This window comes from Sphaeramia orbicularis, chromosome 15 (assembly GCF_902148855.1).
Source record: "Sphaeramia orbicularis chromosome 15, fSphaOr1.1, whole genome shotgun sequence".
Lineage (NCBI taxonomy): Eukaryota > Metazoa > Chordata > Actinopteri > Kurtiformes > Apogonidae > Sphaeramia > Sphaeramia orbicularis.
The window spans coordinates 31,164,048-31,177,684 of NC_043971.1; positions in this window are offsets into that span (position 1 = coordinate 31,164,048).

The following is a 13,637-nucleotide window of genomic DNA, read 5'->3' on the forward strand; positions in this document are numbered from 1 at the left end:
GGTGGCCAATCTATGTGTGAAAAAGATGTCATGCTCCCTGAACAACTCTTTCACAATGTGAGTGTGATGAATCCTGGTGTTGTCATCTTGGAATAAGTCTGTGTCATCAGGAAAGAAAAAATCCACTGATATTCAGACCTGATCGTTCAGTATATTCAGGTAGTCACTGAACCAACCCCAGATTATAACACTGCCCCCACAGGCTTGTACTGTAGACACTTGGAATGATGGGTAATCACTTCATCCATTTCTCTTCCCACTGCTCTGGAACAGGTTCAGTCTGGACTCATTAGACCACAGGTGTCAAACATGCGGCCCGGGGGCCAAAACCGGCCAGCCAAAGGTTCCAATCCGGCCCACGGGATGAATTTGCAAAGTGCAAGTTAGGGCATCGAACTCAAAAATAATATCATAATAACCTGTAAATAATGACATCACCATTTTTTTTCTCGATTTAGTGCAAAAAACATTAAATTATGAAAATTTTTACATCAACAAACTATCCTTTAACAATAAAATGCAAATAACCTGAACAAGAAAATTAAGGGCAATTTTAACAATATTCTACCTGTTACTAAATGTTTTGTGCCTTTGTAGATCTGATCTGTAATGCACATGTATAAATGATAAGTCGAGGCATACTATTGATAAAAATTGGAATTATATTTCTTAACAAATTTCATTTTCTTCAGGTTATTCATATCCTTTGTGTTTGGATAGTTTGTAAATGTAAATATTGGCGTAACTGAAAGTTATTTTTTGCACTAAAAGAATTTGGAGTTGTCATTATTTCTTGGTTATCATGTTATTATTGTTACTGGTCCGGCCCACTGCAGATTAAATTGGGCTGAATGTGGCCCCTTGAAGAAAATGAGTTTGACACCCCTGCTTTAGACCATATGACCTTTTTCCATAGAAACACAGTTGCAGGGTTTTTACAGGGTTAAAATGACCACACGTTTATATTCACATTCTCTTTTTTTTCATATACAGCAAGAAAATACGGGGAATATATGCCGAGCTGGAAAAGACACACAAAAACTGAATTAAATGGGTTCTAAAGTCACTATTTAGTGTGACCCCCTCGTCCCCCTGAAACATTTGAGTCACTCCAGTAACAAAATGGAATGAAAGACTCTTAATTTTCTTTCTTTTTCTTTCTTTCTTTCTTTCTTTCTTAAAAAAAATAAATAAATAAAATTTAAATGAACAACATCTGTCTTCGAGTACAAGCGAGTCTGAATTTGTACGGTTGAAAAGGAATAGGAAGTATAAACTTACCTAATCCCACCCCTCAAGTACTTCTACATCTTTATCAATAACGTAATTCATGAATCAAACAATAACTTTTTTCTTAATTTAGCATTCAACCCATAACTAATACATAATACAATAACTGAGTTATGCACAATAATCTTATCATGGCAGTACATTCATACAAACAGACATCAACAATTCAACAATTTTCTTCAAAAGTTACAGTATATAGGGTGTCCCATAAGTCTCCATACATAGGAAAAATAAACGTTTCTTGACATAAACCATTTTTATTTATATAATATGCTCTATATAACTGCCATTTTGTTGGGAACACATTTCAATGCATGTCCTCCACTGATGAAGAACTATAAAGAAGAAATATAAAGAAATACATGTTAGAACCATATATGTATGGAATGTATTATGTCTCCTATGTATGGAGACTTATGGGACACCCTGTATTTATCAATACAACATTATCCATAAACAAACAGCCCTCATAGTCATTATTAAATACTGTACCTCACAAGAATCAATTCTTTATGTCTTTTTTAAACTGAATTATGTTTGATATTTGTTTTATCTCCACACACAATTTTCTTTTTGCTTAGTTAAATCCAGGTGGTGTAAAACTGAGTCATGTGTTTTTGTTTTAATTAGCATATCTGTTGTTTGTTTCATGTTTCTATTCACTGATGCCCATGTGTTGTTGCCCCGGTAACATGACTTGTCAGTGTTAGAAATGATTTCTGAAGTTATCTTCATACCACTGACTCATGTTTAGAGATCCAGCAAAGTGCATCTAATTCCAAACTCAAAGCTGGAAAAGTAAAAATGGTAACTCATGATGCATTTGTGGAGCTTTGGGTCCCAAACAGACATAAACTTTTGGGTGTGGAGCTGAAAACATTTGGGAACCACTGTAATAAATTAAATTAGCCATCAAATTAATGCAACACATTAATAAGTGGGCACATTTTCCTCTAAAATGTAGTACCATAGAACCTGAAATGATAAATATTTGATATAAAAGTGTTTGTCTCCTTCTGTTTACCATTTTTTACCTATTTGGAGTGTCTTTTTGTTCTCTTTCAACGCCTCTCATCCAGCTATTAAACAGAATTCATGGAAATATTTAAGTCAAAATAAAATATTTGAGCTACTTGATCCTGAGAAAACTTTTACATCATAAATAACAAACTTGATCTGTGTTATTCAGAGACACTATGTCTGTGGCATGGCTGATGATGACTGTCAGACACCAGTATGTAGTCTGTGTTTTGGAGGTATTCACATCCAAACTAATCATGCAGCATTTTGAGGATTTATAGCTTTGTCATGTGACCACCCAGAATGTGATGCAGTGGTTTTTACAGACCAGAGTCACATACTGTATGTCTATAAGTATATAATAGCCAAAATGTAGCCACAACCATCCTCTCTCACAAAATATAACCCCTAAATTCAGCTGAAATGTAGTTTTCTAGAATAATGCCTTAATTTATGTGTAATTCACTGTCATTCACAGTGAAATAAATTCCAGGCTGACTTCCTCCTCACCTCCTCTATCTACACATTAATGTGAAAACATGCACATACTGTATTTGCTTGCTCAGCTATATTTTGGTTACAACATATGAGACGTTTTGGTCTAATTCATGCCTTTTCAAGAAATGTGAATTTGTGGTGTAGCTTCTGTTGCCTGAATGACTCCGTGGGTGGGATAAAGGCTCCCTTGTCAGAGTTTTGTTACATATTCTGATTAGTGGAGGTGGTTTATGGAAAACAACCAGCTTCAACCAGATTGACTGACTCATACAGGTACAGTGTGTGTGTGTGTGTGTGTGTGTGTGTGTGTGTGTGTGTGTGTGTGTGTGTGTGTGTGTGTGTGTGTGTGTGTGTGTGTGTGTGTGTGTGCGTGTGTGTGTGCGTGTGCATGTATGTGTCAAGTTTCCACAAACTGTTGTTTTCTGTTACATATGATTTACTGTGTTTTCTGAATGTGACATATTCCTATTTGCTTTTTCTGAACCCATAAAGACACAGTGCTACTTTTGTGGTAGTTCCCAATGAATTGTTTCTCTCTTAATTTTGACTTTACTTAAGTGATTTATCACCATTTATTATAATATTATGCTCTTTATTTTCCATTTCTAAGTGAAAAGCTGGTAAAAGTGTTTGATTATTGATCGTCTATATTCAGATTAAATTAAGTTTACATGAAAGTTGAGGGCTATTGCTGAGGAAAAAGTGACTTTTTCGACCAAGTGTGTCCATCCACTGTCATTTACCAAACTCCATGGGTTTTACTGGTGAATAAATGTTGTAGAAAATGACAGTGTTTCCACATTCACTACAGAGCCTTGGAACGTCCAAATGGGTCATATCTGATGACTATGAAAAGATGACAAACTGCATTTGGCCCACCCCCCAAAGGGGAGGCAAGGGGTATTGTTTTTGGTTCAGTTTGTTTGTTTCTTTGTTTGTTAACACTCTAGCAGTAGAACTAATAGTTGAATTCATACCTAATTGAGTATATAGATTTCTAGTGATCCAGAAAAGATCTGATTACATTTTGGGAACAGTAGGTCAAAGTTCAAATCTTTTATGAATTTTTAAAATCTTTTTTTTTTCCATTTACTCATAATGGGTGAAGTTTCAAATGTCTGTAGCAGCAAATTACTGGTTGAATTCATGCCAAATTGGGTTTATAGATTGCGTAGAATATGTGTGGTTGCATTTTGGGGAAAGCAGGTCAAAGTGCAAATTTTTAATGAATTTTTTTCTTTGATTTTTTTTTTTTTCTATAAAAGCATCAATTTTGTTTCAATTTACTTCAAACTTGGCACATATATAGAGGCAATTGATATGCTGACATCAGCACATGCATACACATGATGACATCAGCTGGATCCATTCCAAAATAAGATACCATAGGTGTGAGGGGTGGGGTTTGTTGTGCCTGGCACCACTTATTTACATGTGTTGATAGGATTAGTGAATCAACAGGGATTAAAAGGTTTACATCAGTAGATGGTTTTGGTCGTTGGGGGATATTTGGGTTTTTATTGGTTAACTACACATTTTATACATTCTATATAGTATAGTATAGTATAGTATAGTATAGTATAGTATAGTATAGCATAGTATAGTATAGAATAGCATAGCATAACATAGTATAGTATAGTATCGTGTGGTATCGTATAGTATAGTATAGTATAGAATAGCATAGCATAGCATAGTATAGTATAGTATCGTATTGTATCGTATGGTATCGTGTAGTATCGTATAGTATAGTATCGCATCATATAGTATAGCATAGCATAGTATAGCATAGTATAGTATAGTATTGTATCGTATCGTATCGTATCGTATCGTATCGTATTGTATTGTATCATATCGTATCGTATAGTATAGTACTATACTATACTATACTATTTGGCAATGTCGTATAACTGTCTGCATTCATCCTACCATGGTCAAATACATATAATAGAAGTAGAATTACCAGAAGTATTAGAGGCAGAAGTTCTAGAATTAGGATTGAAGAAGAAGAAAATAGAGGATACATCAAATGTAAATAAATAAATAAATAAATAAATAAAAATACATACATACATAAAATAATAATAATCTAATAAAAAAAAAAAGTTAAGACACAGACTGATCCAATTGAGAGTAACTTTGAGAGTAAATGCATCTGGCAGATTCATCAGACATACCAACAGTGTGTACTGATAACCACCAAAATGCTCCATAATGATGGTGAAATGTTCTTTTTGTGTGGGCCTTTTGCAGGAGCAGCTGTGGCTGAACAGCGAAGCCACACATCATCATGTTCCATTGTGAGAGACAGACAGAGACAGCTTTTACAGTCCTGGCTGCCTTAACATTTCAAGACCAACACAGTCCACAGCATCACATATTGTTCTCATGGGCAGTTTGCCACTGTGGGAAAGGTGTAAATGAGAGGAGCTGTGACATAGCTGCTTCCTCTGGTTGGCCCTTATCCAGTGGAAAATGTGCTTACAGCACCGTGTAAGTCTGGCTCATTGTGTCTAGTCAACACATCTCTCTTGTTTCTCACTATCATTGACATCAAACAACCCGAATCTTATCAAAACAGAATTTCTGTATGGTTATTTTGAGGCATGGATGAAGAACATGGAGTCTTCTGAACACCACACATAAATCCTATGGGTGTCAGAGACTTCATGACAGCTTCATGAGCCATCAGGGCAGCTTCTCTTCAAGAGGCCGCTTGGTTAAAAAAATCTCTTTGAATTAGGAAAAAGTTCATCCAAACCCAAAGAACCTTTAACGTATCAAGAAGATTTTTTTCCCCTGCTCTACCACAACCTCAGACAAACCAATAATTTCATTGCTGGAATTTAAAGACCTTGAAAAGATAATTTCCTCAGCAGTTTCCTTCAATAAAAACAAATGTATCTGCCAAATTTTTAAACAGTTTTGGTTGTTTCTGTCAACTCTTCAAATTAAGTTTTATATTTTTCATACCAAAGCATTCTGAAGAGATTTTGTTAACCATTGTCTCTCATACAATCTATATATTAACAATATCGCTGTATTATTTCCAAATAATAAAAACTGTGGTCTTTATTATTTAACCAGTGCCAGATTTTTATTTTATTTGTCGACCCTTTTGAGTACTTTATTTCCCTCCTGAAAAACTGAACTTCCGAACAGCAATCTGTTTCTAATCTAAATTTTTTCTTTTACCAAAATTAAACACTCATGCAAAATATTGAATGATTTTCATGTGGTTTATGTGGTTTCCTCTAGCACAGAACATAGCATGAATATGATTCATCTTGACAATACACTTGATTTTCTGTTCTATAAGCAAAAACTAATATAAAAAAGACTCCCTTGCGATAAGATTTACAGTCAATTTGCGTTTAACCATATTCAGTGATGAAATGGACTGCAAAATAACATACATGCATGTCTCTTGATAAATGTCTGATTTGTGAAGTTTTGTTGGGACCATCCCAATAGATCTATTTTACAGCATATTTGAGTTAGTCTTCTTTATTTTCTTTGCAGTTTAACCATCTCAGCCTCTCCATAGTGGCACAGAGGGCATCCCATACCAAAAACCAACCTCAGCTCAAGGCAGGAGAACTCATTTTGACCTGAAGACCCACAAGTTCTGACTACAGATAAAACATGCAAACTCAAACCAGGGAAAAATAGATGTTACTAATAAAATTAAAGAAGGTTCTGTTCCAATTAATAGCTTTAGGACCTGGCCAGTAATGGAGTGAGAAAGCACTGTGCAGCAATACTAATCATTCCATATCTGTTTTTAAAAATTAATATAGTAGCAACCATAATGGCTCAAATTGTAGGTCTAAGCAAGTACTTTAACATGCCATTAAAGAATAATTACCAAATATTTAATAAAAACATGGATTTATCATCATTGACAAAGTAACAGAGTGAGGAAAAATATACAGCAGCTATTCAAGATTTGGAAAAAATGCCAAAAAGTGCTGTTCCTCAAGGAAAGTACAAATATTTAGCATAGCACACTTTTCTTAATGTATGAGAGTATATTATATCCAAAAATGAAACTGATATCATTTTTATTTTAGTTTTAAAAGACATTAATTCATGGTAACGTGAGAATCCAAAAAAGTAATGGAGTGAGATGTTTGTTCAGTTTGATGCACCAGAAAAATAATCAAAGATTTTATTAAGATACTGATAAAATTATCAGTCTTTGGCAACATATGTGTCATTACTATATTCAATACACATCTTTCTGCTGTTTTTTTTTTTATATAATAAATAACATTCAAAATCACTGTAGTATTTGATTATTATGAAATGTAAGATTAGACACAGGCATATATTCTGAACATATTTATTTACTCATTGTTATTTACATTCTAAATATATGCTGTATACATTCATTTACAGCCTTTACTGTTCTTAATTTAGACTCTATTCCCATATATTTTCTTATATATCCAGTTGTAATTCAGGTACAAATTAAATAAACACAGTTTTAGAAACTAGAGATATATGTCTTTCATGCTGAGTAATCAAAAATATTGTTTTAGAGCAGGGGTCTCAAATATGTGGTCTGGGGGCTAAATGCAGCCCGCCAAAGGTTCCAATCCAGCCCATGGGATGAATTTACAAAGTCCACAGTAGAGTCCAGGCTGTCCAACTCATTTTAGTTCAGGTTCCACATACAGACCAATATGATCTGGAGTAAAATAATAGCATAATAACCTACAAAAAATAATGACTCCATATTTTCTTCTTAGTTTGATGTGGAAAAAAATATTACACTAAATAATATCAACTTCAAATTTTTGTCTTTGTTTTAGTGCAAAAAAATCACATTAAATTATGAAAATATTTGCATTTACAAACTATCCTGTAACAATAAAATGTGAATAACCTGAACAAATATGAACAACCTGAAATGTCTAAAGAAAATTAAGCACAATTTTAACAATTTTCTGCCTGTTACTAAGTGTTTAGTGTCTTTGTAGATCTGACCCATAATACACATGTATAAATAATAAGTTGAGGCATAATATTGTTAAAATTGCACCTATTTTTCTTAAGAAATTTCCATTTTTTAAGGGCGTTCACTTCTTTTTTGTCTGGATAGTTTATAAAAGTAAGTATTTTCATAATTTAATAGTTTTTTTTGCACTAAAACAAAGACAAAATTTGGAGTTGTCATTATTTATAGGTTATGATGCTATTAATTTACTGGTCCGGCCCATTTAAGATCAAATTGGGCGGAATGTGGCCCCTAAAGAAAATGAGTTTGAGACCCCTGTTTTAGAGAAAAAAGAAATTGACCCTGATGCTCACTTTTCGCTTGGCCAGGCCCTGTAGTTGGTCTTCATACACCTAGATGGGATGCAACCTAGTGGTGCATGTAGAAAATGTAACATGAGGCAATGGGATGAAAGGTGAATATTTATGTGTATGTAAATGGAATCAGTTAAAGATAACTATATATTATATTATGCAGTTATCAACACACTACTTCAGTGTTTTTAAATCTCAACTGGAACAAGATAAACATTTGAGCACTGTGCAGGTCTTAAAAGTATTAATAATGAGATAAAAGATAAGATAAGATATACTTCACTGATCCCCCAAGGGGGAAATTCAAGTGTGTACAGCAGCACAAGACAGTATGCATCAATACAATAGAAATATATAGAGATAAAAAATATAAACAGTTTGTTAAAGTGGCTAAAGTGACAAAAAATAACAATATAATAATGATAAAGTAGCAAGCATGCAGTAGGTGACTTTTTAAAGGTAAGACATGAATAAAATGAAACCAGAATTTACAAAATTGTTAATTACACCTATGTCAATTCTGCCATAACAGTGTGTTATGGCAGAGCCGTAAAAAAAAGGTTAATATTCTGGCAGCTGGGGTGCCAAAAAATACTGTTAAATAACGAAAAATAACCATCTCATAAAAATATGGTAATTTTCCATAATTAAAATACAGTTTTTTGCCCTAACTCTACTTGAGATTTTGCTTTTTTTTTTTTTTACTTTTTAATGTTTAATAAAGAACAGAAGAATATTTACATACAATGAAATTACCATATATATATATATATATATATATATTATATATATATATATATATATATATATATATATATATATATATATATTACATGCATATATATATATATATATATATATATATATATATATATATATATTATATATATATATATATATATATATATATAAAATAATTTTCAATGAGACTAAGTTGTACAATCCACTGATGAAAACTGTATTTTGACAGTTTATTAGTGCTCGTAAATGTTATACATTCACAAAAATATATTTATTCAACATTTTTGTTGAATAAATGTAATTACATTTATGTAATTACATGTAATGTAATTAATTACTGTAATTAGACAACATATTTGTCAATTAACAAACAAGTCTTGTTAAACTTACAGAACAAATACTTCTTTTATGGTTAATTGTCAGTAATTTTATCTGGTTTTAAGATTTTTTTTTACAGTATTAAATTTTAAATTAACAGTGTAATCTCATAAATAGAAAAGAAATATTTGTGAAATTACATTGTGAAAATACATTTGCAAATGTATTTCATCTGTGAAAAAAGAAAAAAAAAATTTTTTAAATGGAAATTTTATGGTGATTCACAGTTACAGTTTTTTCATGTTATTTTACATTTGACATGTAAAATCACAGTCTATTTTTGTCATTTCATTGATATTTTCCTGTACCTTAAAAATACAGGAAAAATCTGTAAAATAACCAATGAAAATTCTGTTAAATTACAATTTTTTTTTACAGTGCAAGTAAAAATACATGTCGTGAAAAATGTCTTTGACACCAGACATCCCAACTAATGTACCTTAAATACTGTATTAGTTGGTATTAAAGCTTGAGGTGGACACAAAATTAGACACAGGAAAGATTATTTGCAAAAACCTGAGGGGTCTAATGATCCCATAGGACTAACATTATGAAAAATAGTGTCCAATCACCTAAATGTTCCTTATATTTTCACCATCTATCAGATATCTTCACTGCTTTAATTACTACCAAGTCTTACCTTTAATTAGTCTCTCCTGACTAATTGGTTAACTTCATTAAATTTGCTCAGTCTTGCATGTTGGTAGACAATGAGACACTGTCATGATGAGAAGGTGAGAGCGTCTACTTGGGAATTGGGAGTTCATTTGAAGAAACCACAAACAAAGACACACATGGTCATAATCAATCAAACTGCACTATGGGCTGGAGCTCACTGCAAATCAATGACACGCTTCATTTACGTCCCTCAGATAAATGTGTTTGTGGGACCCGGTGACACACACACAGCTCAGTAGATTTAGTATTGTGTCCTGTTAATGTACATGTTGTGACCTTTGCTCCAAATACTGGCTTATGCAGTAACTGACCTTTTGGATGTCTGCCTATGTGTATTGGCTGGAGGGTATATACAGTATGTGTGGGTGCATTTGTGAGCCAAAATGCAAGTAAATGGCTGTATTTGAGATATGTGCATGCTCTAATCGAGCTGTCAGTAGGTTCTTCTTTGTCTCTCCATCAGTTCGTACCTATTTGGCTTGTTTTTCTGTACTCTTTCCACACCTTCACCCTGCTATGTCCCCATCTGTCACTGTGGTTTCGTGCGGCCTCTGAGCTCTAAGCACAGTAGAGTGAGCAGATTAGAGTGGACTGCCAATACAGGCTAGGGTACACTATGACATATAGCGTACACACAGTGGGATGCTTTTCACGGTACAGAGAATTTAGAAAAAGTGACAGAGTGAAAGGGAGACAACATGTACAGAAAAAGGTAAAAGAGGTGAGGAATGCGAAGGGGGAGGGGATGAACTTGGCCGGGGTGTGCATTACACGGGACGCCGTCGCTCACTCCCGTCCTCCTGCAGCTCTGGCGGAACACTGACACTAACACAGGGTGACTCTGGCTGGAGGGGATACGGGTGGGTGGAGAGAGGGATGGCAAAGGGGACGGATGGAGGCTGGATGAGAAGGAAAACTCCAGAATCGGTCAGCCTCATCCTCCTCCTTCCTCCCTTATACCAGATAAGCAGAGTGAGGAAATGGAGAGGGGGGAGGGAGACCAAACAAAAAGGAATCATGGCATACATAACAATGAGCTGTGGCTTTATTATCATTTTTATGTGTTTCAGGCTATTTCCATTTGGCTTAATTTTATCATCGCCCATAGACTTTTAATGAGCTTACTCATTTGTTTATGAAATCCACATGGAAACATTTTAACAGATGCTGTGTCAATCTGTGGATCTAAGTGCAAAGCTCTTTAGTCATCAAGACATCTTAGACAGCAGGAAGGCTGTTGGCAAGTCATGCTCATTAGTACGATATAGTGCAATCTTAACACTGCATATCGCTTCCTACGTACGGTCGCGGAAAAAGTTATTAGACCACCCTTGTTTTCTTCAATTTCTTGTTGATTTTAATGCCTGGTACAACTAAAGGTACATTTGTTTGGACAAATCTAATGTTCGCAGTCTATCATGGTTGACTGTTGAGGCAAAAACTACATTTAACCTCCTCCTTCTTATGGGGAGTGCTATTGTGAACGGGAAACCTGACTGACAGAATGAGGGATAGAGGTCTACAACATAATCATGGCACCAGACAGGTTACCATGGGTCACCTTGAACTTCTCAAATCAAAACCAAATCGATTGTAGAATATCAAAGGGCGCTTCATATACTTTATGAAGTTACCCTTGGCAAAGCAAATTTGTTCAGCACCAAAAGGAACCAGACTACCATTCTGCTGTTAGAACGCTGGACAAGACAAGTAGGAAAAAAAAAAAAAAAAGATAAAAAAGAAATAAGTAGTGTGAGATACTCCCTGGTAAAATGTCCAAATAAAAGAGGATACACAAGCAAAGGTGTTACAAAAATGGGCAATGACGACTGGGAGTACAGTTGGTGTCGGCTGCTGCCTTATTGGTACAGACAGCTGCCTGTCAGCCAGCTGAGCCCATAAGAAAAAAGAAAGAAAAAAAAAAAAACAAATCGATTGAAAAATTTTGTCATTTACATTCCCTCCAGTTTATGGAATAAGTTACTTTATACATCAAACTAACTAAAAGCTTACATTCATTCAAAAAAAACACTCAGACGGGAACTATTTAAGGAAATACAGGAATGCAAATGATTGTTTTGACTCTCACAATCCAAGTTGCCGTGAAGATAAAAGTTTAAATGTTTTAGGGTGTATGTGTTGAGATGAAATGTTCAGCTGGATGACGATAACAATGAATGGTAAACTTGTTTTATTTATGTACGTATGTTGTAACTGTATCTGTATTTTAACAGACCAGAGGAAGAGTAGCAACTACTATGGTGGAAGCTAATGGGGATCCGTATAAACAATAAACAATAACAACAAAAATAGCTCATAAGAGTTTAATTTCAGAGCTGATATCTTGCCAGTTTCCATGTTTTCTTGATAATAACCAAAATCACTTCAGTTCTTACATCAGTAGCTATGGCATTGTACTGCCAAAAACAGTGCTTCTTGACATTCCATGTTTTCTTTTCTGTCTGTTTTAGTCGCATGATACACACAGGAGTTAATACTTGATTGCATAACCATTGTTTTTGATAACTTTTGATGGTCTAAAAAATTTTTTCCACAACTGTATATTACAAGTGCACACTAAGATATGTTTGGGTTCAAAGTGAAGATCATTTCATCTCAGCATCCTCCTCAGACACAGGGCTCTCTGTTTGCAGGCAGTAATCAGCACACTGACCTTCACTGTTAATGAGTTGTATTTCCCAGGCAGGATATTTGAGCTGGATGCAGTGTTGCAGTCATGAAATATGAGCCTGGAAAATAGTGAGACCTTCAGCCTGTAGTACATTTAATATGTTTCCTACTCAATCTGAATGCCACAGTGATTATAAGCTTACCAGGAGTTTAATTCTCCTGCCCGCCATAACCCCATTTTCTAATCCTGGGATGTGCATGAAAATGCTTAGCAGCTACAATTTACTGTATCTCTGGAAAATGCAATTGAGAAATTGGATTTTAAGATGGCCACATTCCTCTTTGTAGGTTTGTATCTCACTTCAGAGGTGTGGATGGTGATAACACTCATCTAATTTGGAGTGTAGCCTCTACCCCTTTGAACACAATGACTCAGGGGTCCCATAGGCTCAGCTGCACAATCCCCTGTCCTCTGAATAGATAAACACTGTGTCGCCTCTCCTTAAGGCGCCCTGTATTTCACTGAGAGGAACCGAAACAAATAGAAAGTGACACTGCTTCACTCTAAAACCCCCCTATGGAATAACAGGACAGGGCTGGACTGCTGTAGGACATGTGAGTGAAAACGACCCCATGATGATCAGAATTCTGCTGCGTTTAAGGACAGTTTACTCATGCACTTGACCTTTTATGCTGTGGCAGTGTTGTCAGTGTGAACCACAGATAAACAGGGCAACGTCCCAGGGAGATAATAAAGCCCACACCCACTCCCATAACCATGCAAAGTATGACCCCAGGCAGCAGATTGATAGGGTTTAAGGTTTAATGTGCCATTAAGTGTCAAACCAATGGAGACTCTAGTGTAAGACACAAAGGCAGTGGAGGGTCTGTTCATTCATTATGTCCTGTCATTTGTCAGCCTCGCCCCCTACTCATTATAGTGAGGTCCACTTGCACCTGCGCTCCTGCGACAGAGGGCTACACCTCACCAAATAAGGAGATGTGAGAGACCCACGGTGGGATGACGTTGAACGTGGAAAAGGGAATAACGGAGTGGGAGTGCGGGGATGATTTAGACCTAAAACGGA